Consider the following 16122-nt stretch of genomic DNA (forward strand, 5'->3'; position numbering starts at 1 on the left):
AGAAAGATTGAAGCTTAATGTAGAAAAAAAAATCATCATGATTTGAAGTAGGATTTTGCAATGTTAGAATTTTAAAAAAATGTATGAATCAAAAATGTTTGTTTCCCACAGTGGCGTAGCGTGGTCTAACTCCAAGTGTAGGACACTAATTTCTATCACAATATCTATCTAATAAGAATATAATAATTATTTAAAGTCAATATTTAAGGATATTTATTTTGAGTGGAATTTTCGAGTGTATGGCCGCCATACACGCCCTACATGGACGCTACGCCACTGGTTTCCCACAAATCAATTGAATTGGTAGTTAGAGATAGGTACTTTTTGTTGGTGTAAAGCAGCTTTAATGTCGTTGTCGTGAATCAATCAAAAATGTTGATTGGCTACAATCCAATTGTATTGATGATAGATATTTTGATGTAAAACAGATATGTATAATTTAATTAGCGAATGAATCAAAAACGATGGTTGGCCACAAATCAAATGAATTGGTAGTTAGAGATACTTTTTGTTGGTTTTAAGCAGCTTTAATGTAGTTAAAGAATGAATCAAAAAAGTTGGTTGGCTACAAATCAAATGTATTGCTGATAAATGATAGGTACTTTTTGTTGATGCAAAGCAGCTTATATTAATTGAATGGTTCATTGAAGCTTAATGTAGAAAAAAAATCATCATGATTTGAAGTAGGATTTTGCAATGTTAGAATTTTTAAAAAATGTATGAATCAAAAATGTTTGTTTCCCACAAATCAATTGAATTGGTAGTTAGAGATAGGTACTTTTTGTTGGTGTAAGTAAAGCAGCTATAATGTCGTTGTCGTGAATCAATCAAAAATGTTGGTTGGCTACAATCCAATGGTATTGATGATAGATATTTTGATGATGTAAAACAGATATAATGAATCAAAAAACAATGGTTGGCCACAAATCAAATGAATTGGTAGTTAGAGATACTTTTTGTTGGTTTTAAGCAGCTTTAATGTAGTTAAAGAATGAATCAAAAAAGTTGGTTGGCTACAAATCAAATGTATTGCTGATAAATGATAGGTACTTTTTGTTGATGCAAAGCAGCTTATATTAATTGAATGGTTCAAAAATGTTGGTTGGCTACAAATCAAATGGTTCAAATGTATTGGTAGTTAGTTGGAGAGATACCTTTTATGTTTCATGAATATTTCAGAAATTTGGTTACTGTATTGTCCTGGAGAACAACTCACCAAGACCAGTCAGTTTGCACTTCTAATTTAGGAAAACTGGATAGCTGTAATAGCACGTTGGCTGGGATAGTACGTTGAATGGACCAGTTCCCAATGGATCGACTTTTTTTTAGACAATTATTCATTTAATTAAAGGGTACTTGTGCAGAAGTCACGTCCGTGGAATATTGCTACCAAAGGAACTGGCACAAACGAGCAGTGACCAGTGTTATTATAGGGTTAGGTTAAACGCAAAAAGGAGTTTTCACAATTAGTACAGTGATTAGTGTTATTATAGGGTTAGGTTAAATAAAAAAGGAGCTTTTTTTTTTCCACGGACGTGACTTCTGCATAATTACCAATTAAAGGAGTTTTAACAACAAAGGAGCTTTCTTTTCCATGGACGTGACTTCTGCATAATTACCAATTAAAGGAGTTTTAACAACAAAGTCCTACCTCGATCAACTTTGCTTGTTAGTATCTGAACGGTACAGTGATTAGTGTTATTATAGGGTTAGGTTAAATAAAAAAGGAGCTTTTTTTTTTCCACGGACGTGACTTCTGCATAATTACCAATTAAAGGAGTTTTAACAACAAAGTCCTACCTCGATCAACTTTGCTTGTTAGTATCTGAACGGATAACTGTCTGGGGCAATACGTGCGATTTCACGATAGGTACCTACACTCAGCCCGGTAAGTTATTATAGGGTTAGGTTAAATACAAAAAGGAGCTTTCTTTTCCACGGACGTGACTTCTGCATAATTACCAATTAAAGGAGTTTTAACAACAAAGTCCTACCTTGATCAACTTTGCTTGTTAGTATCTGAACGGATAACTGTCTGGGGCAATACGTGCGATTTCACGATAGGTACCTACACTCAGCCCGGTAAAGACAACTGAGAAGATGGTTGAAATCCCAGCGAAAATCGAAACAGAAAAACATCCAACAGTGGCTCAAAACTTCAATTTAGTCATAAAATGTGACCAATACAAATAAACAGAGGTCTCAAGTTAAATAAAAGTCAAGTAAAGAAAGATCTCTTTCCCAAGACAATACAGTAACCATTCTATTTTTTTTCCGAACAAGCCCCAAAATAGGATCGTTTTATTGCAAAGAAAGGTAATCTTACATTAAAACGTAGACTTAAATTTAACACTTAGGACTGTAGTTTAAATTAAAAAAAAAGTATTTGAATAATAAAAAATATAATATTATCTTTGCTTATTGCTTCCTGACCAATAAATATAATTTATTCTTAATTAAATGAACTTTTATTAAAACGTCATTGTTCATATGATTTTGTATATCAAGTTTAAACTTTTTTAAAGCCCTTTTTTTGTTCGATCCACTGATAAACTTGAATATCGATATGCTGAGTGAAATATGTAGTTTTCAAGTCCGAGAAAGCCTTTGACGGCGTCCAACTGAAAGAAATAGCTCGATTGTCGCGAATGCGCCATCTTGGATTTCCAATGTACAGGCGCTACCACGCCACCTAGTGGTTGAACTAATTCCTCGAATTTTTCTTTTATAAGGGGGGAAATGAGCTTCACGAGAAAAAAATTGTCTCAGTTTCCGAAAGGAACATAGATTTCATATTCTTAAAGCCGTGTCCACACTACGATCAACATCGACACAAGCACGTCCAGACTAAAAACTTCATTGTCATTCTATCAAAAGCCTTTGATCTTACCCAGTTTAAAAGTTTTTTTAATAAGACAGGCCTATTTTCATTACAATGAATTTCTAAATGACGAAGATTTAGATGGTAAATTTCTTTAATTTTTAGTTCTAAGTCTTAGTTTTAAGTGACTTTTGTAAGAAGCCCTTGGGCATTATATACAATAAACAATTCAATTCAATAAATGGGTTCCAATCGATCTCGATCGACTTATGTAGGTCGACTGTAGTGTAGATTCACCTCAATGAAATAATAATAAAACAAAAGAAAGAAAAAAAGAAAGTCAAGGTGGATTGCTTGGACAAAAATTCAACTCAAAAAGAAATAACAAAATAAACTTCTACAATACTCTAAAAAAAAAATTAAAACTCAATGAAAACACAGCAAATTGAATTTGGAAAAAATAAAATTGCTTCAAAATCATTGACATTTTCAGGGCTTCGAGAAAATGTGAGCTTTTGGGGGAAAAAAATTGAAAATGAAACCCGAAATAATCGGGATGAATCTGAAATGAATGTTATGAATGGCCAGGGCCACAGAGTTTTGGTTTAACTCTTGGCTTAAACAATCTAATTGGCTGAAAAGTTTCAAATCAACCAATCAGATCAATTCATATTTTTTTTTTTTAAATTAAAACGAGTTCATACCCTGATTGTGGCCCCGGTAACAAGTCCACAGGAGACTTAAACCGGGCTCAAACGGGGATATTACCCTCTGTTTAGACATAGTATAGATTTACATCCAAGTATAGGTAGAACAATAAGGAGGTCTATGGAAAGAAGGCCTATCATACTGTTTTCTACTGACTGGCCATTCTTCATAAACCTCCCATGTGAGAGGCATTTCTGCTGAAACTCTGAAAAAAAAAAGTCTAAAAATTGAGGGGGGAAAAATAGTTCGGTGCAAAGTTTTACATTTGAAATTGGAACTTTGAAAGGGTGTTTCATGGGCAGAAAGCACTAACTCTCAACTCGGAGGTGCTCAGTTCAAATCTCGGCCAGGGCGGACCATTTTCTGACCACACTTTTTCGTTTTCGACTAATAAGCATGGCTGTAAAAGAATGTGTCCCGGTTTTTCTCCTTCAGGTCTTCTACAAGCGCATTGAGCAATTTCATAAGAAATATATTTTTTAGAGGTTTGATTGAGGGAACTGTAACAGCTAAGGTTTTATCGTGTCGAAAGCGAAGAAAGAAGACAGGGTAGGAGAAGGCCAGCCGTTCCGAGAACGAACCTTATCTGTTAAGGATAAAATCCGCACCAGGGAGGAATCAAGCCCGCGACCTAGTGGATGGTTGGGCTGAGTGTCTTTAAAAGAGTTTTGGCTGCTTCTCTCTCTAAAAAAGGCCCCTTCACCGTTTCTCTGGTCCTACTGTTGGCTTTAAGTCATCCTCATAGAATCGGTTCCTTACCTTACAGTACTGGGCCAGATTGTGTATAGTGACCGGAATATCACGTCCGTCCTTTCTCAGTTCTACCCCACCTAGTGGATGGTTGGGCTGAGTGTCTTTAAAAGAGTTTTGGCTGCTTCTCTCTCTAAAAAAGGCCTTTTCACCGTTTCTCTGGTCCTACTGTTGGCTTTAAGTCATCCTAATAGAATCGGTTCCTTACCTTACAGTACTGGGCCAGATTATGTATAGTGACCGGAATATCACGTCCGTCTTTTCTCAGTTCGACCCCAGCATGTCCGGGCAGTGTAAAGTCTAGTCCCAGATCTTCTATAGAACATCCGTCCAGTCCTAGAACAGAGATAGCTTCCTCTTTCTCCGTCGGAGTTAGGTTGGAATCCGCTTACTCACTGATTTGCCTGAGGGAGAAACAGACAAAGTTACGTGAACAGGACAAAAAAAGTTATGTGAATTTGAATAGGAATTTATTTTATTTATGACTTTCAGATCCTGTAAATTGACAAATACAAACAACAAGCACAAAAACACAGTTTCATCAATTTATCATTACCGTACCTATTTTAATTCGAATGGAGAATTTAAATAGAACTTTTGACCTTATCAATAGAATAGAATATACCTTGTTTATCCTGCTCGCATGAGACTAAAAAATATCTTTACCCCAGCAGTCTAAACACTTCTCACAGTTTTCAAGACACTTTTTCGCAAGTTTCACCTCAGAATTGAATTTTTCGCAACATTTCACGTAGAAATCAACCATCGTTAATTCAAATTGTTTATATTCAAGTACATCTATGCTCCGTTAAAACTTAACGGAGATCATATTCTAGTAACTTAGTAGATAAGATAGGTAATAGGATGGTTACCTTTTCTAGTTGAGTTTCCAGTGACTCCACTAGTTGTACTTCCACTAGAAGTGCCGGGTGCGGAGTTCTGCACTCCACTAGCACTTATCCCACTAACCAGGGTTCTATTTCCAATAGAAACACAGTGGTTACCTTTTCTAGTTCAGTTTCCAGTGACTCCACTAGTTGTACTTCCACTAGAAGTGCCGGGTGCGGAGTTCTGCACTCCACTAGCACTTATCCCACTAACCAGGGTTCTATTTCCAATAGAAACACAGTGGTTACCTTTTCTAGTTGAGTTTCCAGTGACTCCACTCGTTGTACTTCCACTAGAAGTGCCGGGCGCGGAGTTCTGCACTCCACTACCTGTCACGTTCCAATTTACATGATGTGTATTTTGAGTGCCATACGAAGGTAGTAAAGTCGTGAAATATTCACAAGATGAACACGACTTTCATTGCCAAAGTATGGAGTTCAAAGTATGAAAAATTTTCAGTCAATCAGATTAATCACCCCGAGAGTTAAACCAAGTTTAAACTGCAATGGTGGTCCCGGCCAAAAGAAGAAAAGAAAAACACCGGGTGTTTAATTTTTATACATACTCAAATAAAAATCAAAGTATATTTTCAAAATAAAGTTTTTTTTTTTGTTAATATAATTATATGAAACACAAAACGCTATGTATAGAGAATTACTAAAAAATGTCTACTCCAAAAATCTCCAACTTAAATTGCTACAAAAAATTATAGGCATAACTGTTCTTTAGTCTAAAGTTATAGTACAAGTCAAAATCATTCCACAACTGCAATCATACCAAAGAGAAATCTACGTTCGCACAGAGTACCATGTTATAAAGAAAAAGACAGGCTTCTAGATGGGTATTGAAGAAGTTATTGGACTTCTTTTTGATAGAAAATTCAATCAATATCAAGAAACAGTCCATTAGGAGAGTTGCTCAATGGACGATAAAGTCAAATACCCACCAGAAACGTTTTCCAACAATTCGGCAATTGTTGCGAAGTGTTTCAAATGTTCCTACGTTCCCACAGAGTACCATGTTATAAAGGAAAAGACGGGTTCCTAGATGGGTATTGAAGAAGTTATTGGACTTTTTTTGGTGGAAAATTCAATTATTATCAAGAAACAGTCCATTGAGAGAGTTGCTCAATGGACGATAAAGTCAAATACCCACCAGAAACGTTTTCCAACAATTCGGCAATTGTTGCGAAGTGTTTCAAATGTTGAGCAACTTTCAAGACAAAACCCATTTACATACTAACGGCCAAGAAAAATGTCTCAGAAATTCTAGGTTCCCACAGAGTACCATGTTATAAAGAAAAAGACAGGCTCCTAGATGGGGGTATTGAAGAAGTTATTGGACTTTTTTCTGGTGGAAAATTCAATCAATATCAAGAAACAGTCCATTAAGAGAGTTGCTCAATGGACGATAAAGTCAAGTACCCACCAGAAACGTTTTCCAACAATTCGACAATTGTTGCGAAGTGTTTCAAATGTTGAGCAACTTTCAAGACAAAACCCATTTACATACTAACGGCCAAGAAAAATGTCTCAGAAATAAGTCTGGAGAGGAAAAAAGTTGCTGGATTGTTGCAAACGCATTTCTGGATTGTTGAGAATCAATGTTTCTGGTGAAAATGTTGCTGGTGGATACTAGACATCAAGTGGGATATATCTATGCTAAGAAATCATGCTTATTGGTCCGCACCATTGAGAACGCCAACTATGATGTAAATGAAGTACAGAGGGAATCGAACCCGCGACCTAGCGCTTACACGGCAGGTGTACTTTCCAAGCTAACTAGGCTTATGCTTATTGGTCCGCACCATTGAGAACACCAACTATGATGTAAATGAAGTACAGAGGGAATCGAACCCGCGACCTAGCGCTTACACGGCAGGTGTACTTTCCAAGCTAACTAGGCTGTCTCTTTCACTCTTTTTTCATCTGAAAGTCCATCATTCGACGGACTCTTTTACACTAGAACCTCTTCTTCTTCCTAGCCTTTTCCTACCTAAATAGGGTCGGCGTTTGTCAGTCCCTTACACTAGAACCTCTAAATCAAAATATAATATAAATAAAATCTTAAATCATTTTTTTTTAAGAATCAATGTTTCTGGTGGATACTAGACATCAAGTGGGATATATCTGAGGCACTAAGAAGCAGAGTGGACTAAGTGGTAAAATCGACTTTTTTAGTATTATAGGTATGTCGTTGGAAAGCCCGCGAAAAGATCTATTTAAAGAAAATGGTTGCTAGTTTCTCATCAGTGTTGTATTGAAATAAGAGGGAAAACAAAATGGCTATCTTTCATTCTATGCTACGAAATCATGCTTATTGGTCCGCACCATTGAGAACACCAACTATGATGTAAATGAAGTATAGAGGGAAACGAACCCGCGACCTAGCGCTTACACGGTAGGTGTACTTTCCAAGCTAACTAGGCTGTCTCTTTCACTCTTTTTTCATCTGGAAGTCCATCATTCGACGGACTCTTTTACACTAGAACCTCTTCTTCTCCCTAGCCTTTCCCTACTTAAATAGGGTCGGCGTTTGTCAGTCCCTTACACTAGAACCTCTAAATCAAAATATAATATAAATAAAATCTTAAATCATTTTTTTTTTTACAACTACAAAAAAACTTGTGGATCACGCGCAGGGAAAAAACTGAACTCTCTGCATTTACTAAAAAGTAAACTAATATTTACAAATCAGTACGAGAGGGACTGTGGGATATTTACAGTTTATAATTTACAGAAACGGTTTACAAATATAGTTTTGTAAACCGTATGTACAAAATCGAAACTTTGTCAGAGCTGTAAATAGCAGGCAAACGTCATAGAACATCTACCAACTAATCCTTAGAGCTCTATTATTATGTGGTCGAATTGTCAAATAAATGAGGCTGAAATTCCAAGCCTCGGCTGGGACTGAACCCGCGCCCTCCTGTTTACCAGGCGAGCGCCATGAAGGGTCAAACCCTTGAAAGAATTCAGTTAGAAATCTCTCAAGTTAAAGTTAGAAATTTAATTTGAGATAAATTTAGAAAATCAATCAATTTAAAGCCTTCGGACCTTCAACTTACAAATCTATTGACAGTGGATGAAAAACTAAAAAAAAGAAAAAAAAAGCTTAACAATTGCAAAAATTCCACCTCCTTTCGAAGATAGAAAAGACAGGAAACCCGTTTTAGACCGTCGAAAAGTCCATTCACCTTTAGGAAAATTGCTATTCCTCAGCATTGATGAAATCATAAACCATAAAAAAAGAACGTACGTTTTGGTGTTTCTAAGAGCTATCTTCATAAAATGTGCACCCAATTAATGACAATTTGGTTCTGTAATTAAATTTGTCAGTGTGGTTAAAGTGGTTTGCTGATTTGGAGCAGGTTCTCTTCAACATCTGATAATCCTGAAGCTTTGGACTCTGATAACACCATTGATAAAGGTAAGATTCTTCTAATCTTTGATGTGGCTTGGTCTGGGACCTTTTGCTGATCTGGAACTGTGGCGAACTTTTTGCTAGATCAGCTACGTCAGCCCTGACTTTATCACGTGAAATCTGATGGCAAGCACAATGTGCACTCAGCCTCGTGAGGAATATCTAAAGGGTGACTTGTGCCGATCACTCACGCTCAGACTATCAGATAGATTCAGGTCTACCCAAAGAAGAATCTTACCGTGCAGGCAGTCTCCTGAGGACAACTCGTAAAGTCTTTTTTTAAAAAAAAAAGAGGTTTGACAGAGGGAACGAGAACGAACATTATCCCATCAGGATAAAATCCGCCCCGGGCGGGAATCGAACCCGCGGCCTAGCGCTTACAAGGCAGACGCACATTCATGAGCTTTATTAGTTTGTTAGAGGGAAATAGGAGCTCATTTCAACAAAACTCATGAAATTTCCACTTCAATTAAATAGCGAAATGGATAAACCACTACGGTAATCTTCTGCACATGCGCAGAAACCAAAACTCCTATTCGTTATGGGACAATTTCAAAGTTACTCCTTTCATGAGCTTTATTAGTTTGTTAGAGGGAAATAAGTGCTCATTTCAACAAAACTCATGAAATTTCCACTTCAAATAAATACCGAAATGGATAAACCACTACGGTAATCTTCTGCACATGCGCAGAAACCAAAACTCCTATTCGTTATGGGACAATTTCAAAGTTACTCCCGGATAAACCACTACGGTAATCTTCTGCACATGCGCAGAAACCAAAACTCGTATTCGTTATGGGACAATTTCAAAGTTACTCCTTAATATTATGTGCATCACATGAACAATACTTTCCCTTCAGCATACATCGTATACTAAGTTACTCCTTAATATTATGCGCATCACATGAACAATACTTTCCCTTCAGCATACATCGTATACTAATAGGATAAAGAAAGTAAAAATAAAATCACCTTTATATTATTTACATGTTAATTACATATAAAGCAAAAAGAACCTATACGAATTATTATTTCTTTGTACACCCATTTTTATTCGCACTAAATTAAAAAAAAAAAAAAATAATTAAGAAACAAAACCAAATTACCAGTCAAACGCCAAACGGTTCTTTGATTGTGATAATAGCTTTCTATAAGTAGTTAAAAGCTAGTTTTTCACGTGCTGTAAGTACTCAAGTATTCCAGGTCTATTGAGTCCTAGGCCCTAGGTATTACGTCACACCTCATGAAATTTAACAAGTCGAACCGATGTGCTCACAAACCTTCAAGTATTACCATTTGCTGATGCACGAGTCGGTATGCCATGATTACCCTTGTTTGAATGTATGAGAATTTTTTTTTTATTACAATAATACTTAGTACATAGTGCCTAACCACTAACCAGGTATCTTCAATGTTGATTAATGATTTTGCTTTTTAGCAAAAGACTTCTCTAGTTAAAAGCTAGTTTTCACGTGCTGTAAGTACTCAAGTATTCCAGGTCTATTGAGTCCTAGGTATTACGTCACACCTCATGAAATTTAACAAGTCGAACCGATGTGCTCACAAACCTTCAAGTACTTACCTATTACCATTTGCTGATGCACGAGTCGGTATGCCATGATTATTCTTGTTTGAATGTATGAGAATTTTTTTATCACAATAATACTTAGTACATAGTGCCTAACCACTAACCAGGTATCTTCAATGTTGATTAATGATTTTGCTTTTTAGCAAAAGACTTCTCATTAATTTTCACTGTGAGCGTGGCAGGGAAATGCCAAATGTCAATTTGCAATGAATATCAGGAACTCTCTAATTGAGGATAAACTAACCAGGCTCATTTGTCAAGATAAACATAATTATGATGTCATGAACCTATACTCAGGTATTGGTACATTTTTATTTCACAAGTGAACCGTAAAGGTGAATAAGTTTGGAGCTTTTTTAATGTCTTGCCCTCATAACGAAATGTTCATATTTGAGGAAAAAATGAACAATAAGAACTCGAGACTTGTTTAATGAGTGTGATACTTTGATGAGTACTTTTTAGAACACGTACTTATACAAATAGTCAGTGGCATCATAGCTTGTCCATGTGCTAACAATCTGAAATAAGTACTTACCTTAGTAGATGCCTATACTTAGGTAGTTCACTAATTTTATGACATATGTACCTACCTGCCTACCAAGTATAAGATGGCTGAAATAATTAGAACATACTTTTAGCATATACCTACTTATTTATATGCTTATTTATACTTACCTCATATGTACATAGGTATTAGCCATATCTAGGTAGTAGTCTTTGCATACTCGACACAAGATAGAACTAACAAGGGTCTAGTTTGGAAGATCACTTGAAGTTACAGTATCATTTATTTTTTTTGGATGATTTGGCTAATTTGGCAACATTTCGGTAAACTCACTGTGAGTTTATACCTTTTTGTCAGTTCCCAATCACCAGATCCAAGTGAGAGTATATAAATGGAGACCAAGTGATGATTTGATGATTTTTTCTTCAGGTAAATCTAAAATTACTGAATGTGTTGGAATCTGAATTCAAACCAAGTAACTAATACGTAATGTAACGTAACATTTAGTATTTTACTAAGCTTTCATAGACATTCTCCTAATGTCATACTCCTACTTGATTTAGAGTTGAAGATGGTTTCTGAGTAAATATTGTGGTGACATAAGGCTAAATATCAAACACCTAAATGTTACGAGTAAATAGAAGTACTTTTTGAGATTCAGGAAAGTTAACCAACTGACAAAAACTAACGAAGAATAAATTAAGTACCCTATGTAACTAGGTTCTAGCACTTCACCTGTAAATAAAACAGTAGTTAACTTGTTACCCGTTTCAGACCGTCGAAAAGTCCATTCACCTTTAGGAAAATTGCTATTCCTCTGCATTGGTGAAATCATAAACCATAAAAAAAAGAACGTACGTTTTGGTGTTTCTAAGAGCTATCTTCATAAAATGTGCACCCAATTAATGACAATTTGGTTACTTAAAAACGAAGAAATTTTCAATGAAACATTTTGGAAGCCTTTCTTTTTAAATTTTTACCGTAATGTGATAGAAAGTCGTGTGATTTTCTTTTATCAGTCTGCTCCTTCCACCACAACTTTAAAAAGGGTTTGTCAAATTTTGACGATATTTTGGCCTCCTTTTAGGGCGTCTGGGGCCCTATTAGGCCACCTAGGGCCCCGTAGACCCATTTAAAGGGCGTAAATAATTACCTGAGCCACAGAACACATATTCCAACTCCTCCGGATAGAACATACTGAGTTGAGCTAGGGGAAACACACACTCGAAACCCTCTCGGAATGATTCCATCTGTCTGGCGATACCTTCGTACAGATACCAGTGTACAACAAGCTGTGGACGAGAAAGCAGAAATAAAATTAATAAGGATTTTTTTTTTTTTAAAAAAAAGAGGTTTGACAGAGGGAACTGTAACTGCTATGGTCTTATCGTCCCGAAATCGAAGAGAGAAGGAAGACAGGATAGGAGAAAGCCAGCCGTTCCGAGAACGAACATTATCCCATCAGGATAAAATCCGCCCCGGGCGGGAATCGAACCCGTGGCCTAGCGCTTACAAGGCAGACGCACTACCAACTAAGCTAACTAGGCTGGCAGTCTTTTCTTTTTACTTAGGAAAGTAGTGAATGTTCATCGAACAAATGTTGCTCTAGGACTCTGGAGTCTTGACTTCTTTCTACTTTCCATGCAATTGGACGGGTCAGACAACTTTTTGTATTCTAGGATTTCTAGGACACCATCAAAAGCTACCAGGAACTGGTCCGTTGGCCTCTTTTTCGTACCTTTTACCGGTTTTCGAAATAAATACAGTGTGGGGAGTGCCTCAAAAGAACTCAAAATGGTAATCAAACGGTTAACTATATAACTATTTATCGGTAGAAGCTAATACTCTTCAGACTAATCCGAGTAATCGGGCACTGGGTAGCGGTTACTTGGGTAGATGCCAAAGCGGATCGGCTTAGTCGATGCCCGTATTGCCACTTTTTCATAGGTTTGGGACTTTGGGAGCCTGTAAGAGAAGGGGCCTTCTCAGAGGTCTACAGTTTACTGAGCTTGTAGTGAAAATTGAAAAACAATCCAAAAGTAGGAACAGCAATCCCCGGTTAATTAAAGCACTTTTCAGTCTCATTCTGGCACGCGAAAATATGGGTACAAGAAGAATCTCTCAGTCAAAACAAGATACCTACGAAGTTTAGGTACACTACCAATGCAGATACCTACCTAGTCACTAGTCAGGTTAGGTACTTTATACTACCACAAGTCGTCTTGTATCTTCTTGGAATCACCACCAGTCCACAAAGAAGCAAGCGAGAAAAGATAGAGGTCAGCCCCATCATTACCTCAGCCGCCATTTCCCATTTCTCAAAGCTGAGAATACTGAATGCTTGAATACCGGCAGTCGGCAGTCGTGATTTGAACTTGCTATCGTTCAGATACGAGTATGCAGCGGAAACTTTTACATTTATAAGTGGATTCTTCTTTCTATTTTGATTAACAAGTTCGATAAAAAATAGATGTGTAGATTCCACGTTGATTGTACAATAGGATGAGTTTGAACTGTAGTTGCACAGAAAACATACAATTACGAACTAGCAGAAAATATAATGGCAAGTTTCCAAAGGGGCAGAATTTTGCAAAGTTGGAACTCGCTGATTGATCTTGGTATGATTGATATCCATATACATAACTAAACAGTTTTCTCTTCTTGAATCTGAACATGTCGTAATGAATTTGAGACATTAGAGACTTAGACCAGTACAGCTTTCAAAGACCACAAAGATCCTTAGCTTCAGTAAGAACTCTCCAATCATGATCATTATCTAAGTATCAATCAGATTTGTCCGTGGTGATGGTTTGACAATTTTACTGTCCTCCCTGTTATATTTCTTGGAGTGGTTGATTGACTTGCGGTGCGGACATCCTATTATCTCATTCTACTACATAACTGATTCTTCATTTCTTGACGAATCCGTGTTTAGCAACTGGGGCGACCTGGGTTTCTCCATTGCTTTCAGTCAAAGGCCATTACAGCAAGTCGGAGAAGTCTCTGTTACCCATCTGAACAAGAGACCGTCCGCTACTACAACAATAACAATTAGGGTATGGAATACGAGAGTATTGAGGTTTCCTTCGGCATTGACATTGGCTCTACGTTTGTACAGTCATTCCAAGTCATCCTCCATGACATGCCATGTCTTCTAGACATTAAATTCAAACATATAGCATGCGTGACAGACATACCATCTATAGGTACACAAGCTTACTTTCATCCTAATTGTCATTATGCTTTTGCTATGAAGAAGGAACGGGTGATGCTAAAGTTACGAACTGGTTTTTGACAAGATTATGAAACCGCGAGCAAATTTTTAGATGTCATGGACAGACAAATAATTAATATACATTAATTAAAAACTGAATCCTACTCTTGCTCATAGTTCTGATTCTTTCAAGGTGACTACAGGTGTTCTCAGGAGTTTGATTAAAGTTTTATCTTGGGATATTTTTGAAGAATCTCTTCATCCAATTATAGATACCTATGGTCAATAGAGGGCTGTGTTTGAAGCCCTATCTCATAGATTCAATATTTCAATGCTGCTTCATCAAGTCTTGTATGAATGAATGCCTCTCAAGCCACAGTTCACAGTATCCAAGTTCCAACGAGAGAAAGAGTTTTCACTTTATTTTCTGGTCACCTTGTAGTTTTAGTATTTCCTTTTCTAATTTGAATGATACTGTTGTGACCTCGAAAGTTTTCGATATGGTTATATGAATAGTATCTTAGACGAACTTAAGTATAAGTAGTCGTGTAAAGTACCTATATTAGTTTTCCGTGTAACCGATATTTACGTATTATTATTTATATCGAGGACAAGCCTGTTTGTGTAGGAATTGTCAACTCATGTGTTTGTGTTAGGGGAGGTTCTCCTTGAATGGCCTAGAACAGTGCCTCTTATTGAAACATTTCGGTTCCCTATATCGTACCTTAAAGGGCATCTCTAGAGGTGTCACGGACTCTGCCCTAGAAGTTCAACTTTCAAACAACAACTTGACGTGTAAAAACTAGAAAGTCTCTCGGATTCCCTAGAACAGGGCTTGTTTATCCAAACTGTTGAGTGAATCAATGCGGATGTATCCAATTTGCTGAGGGCATCTAGTCCTAGATGCCATTATGATCTATTCAAATTTGCCCAAGAATAAACTCTTCCTTAGAAATTGGCGAGAGCCTAGGTTCCCAAGGTATAGGTGTCAGCTGTTACCTACAACTGTGGAGCGGAACGTGGAGCTTCTTTAATAGAAATCTAGATGAAGCTTCCAGCCATTAATAATGGATGTACGTATAAGTGATATCTACCTACGAGTAGATATAGCTACCAGTTACCTAGGTACCCATTCCCATTCCCTTTGTCACTCAGACTTTATTCATTTCGTAGAAAGTTGAGGAAGTAACTTTCTGCAATAAGCACTGCTGAGACGTTTTTTACTTAAATATTTGTACATTACTTTTATTATTTGTTGTATAAGAAAGAGGTTTCTGTAGGGCTTCTTGTCGAGGAGGAGGAGTCTCGGCTCTTTCTTTGAAGACAAAATTTTGCTTCTACGTCTTTTAGATTTGTAAAAATTCATTTTATTCTCGTGAACTCTTCAACTCTTTCTCATATTATGTCTCATGCAACATAGTATTCATTGCAGCGTTTTCATTGAACGTAATATTTATGTTATGGACATTGACAATACCAAGAAGTTAGAACTTGTTGTGGGATCGCATAATGTGGAGAGGTTTTTTACTTAAATATTTGTACATTACTTTTATTATTTGTTGTATAAGAAAGAGGTTTCTGTAGGGCTTCTTGTCGAGGAGGAGGAGAAGGAGGAGGAGGATTAGAAGGTATAGGGTGTGATACCTTTTTACCTCCTTATACCTATACGGAATATCTGTGTATTGAAAAACTGATAAATGTGGAAGGGGGAAAAAGTTTATTCAGAGCTCATACTTTTCAATGGAGTCGATATTTCTACTTTTCTGAGAGGAGAGGTGTGAGCGAGGAAAAGTTTTTCATAGCAATGTATGTACTTACCTACCTATTTGGACAATATTCTGGGCTTAACTTCTTTTAAAGTGGTATAAGTCCTTACTTAAGTAAATCTATTGTTATCAGGAAAAATACGATACCTATTTACGTAAGTAAGCATGTATATCTTTACTATAAATATCTTCTCAGCTTAGTGCTTTTAGAAGCACATGTGCAATGAAGTCGCACAGCAAATCGTTTAATCGGTAAACGAAGAAGAGTAGGCATTTGTCCTTGATGAGAAATTGAGCTCCTGGAAAACAGGCTACAGGATCATGTTGAAACGATTGTTGACCCCTGAGAGACACCGAATTCTGGACCTTAACGATGCGATGGAAATGGTTTTGCTTCCAGGAAGGTTTTCCAGTCAAACGCCAAACGGTTCTTTGATTGTGGTTATAGCTTCTTAAAAG

The sequence above is a fragment of the Diaphorina citri genome, unplaced genomic scaffold, assembly GCF_000475195.1.
Source record: "Diaphorina citri unplaced genomic scaffold, Diaci psyllid genome assembly version 1.1 scaffold2418, whole genome shotgun sequence".
Lineage (NCBI taxonomy): Eukaryota > Metazoa > Arthropoda > Insecta > Hemiptera > Psyllidae > Diaphorina > Diaphorina citri.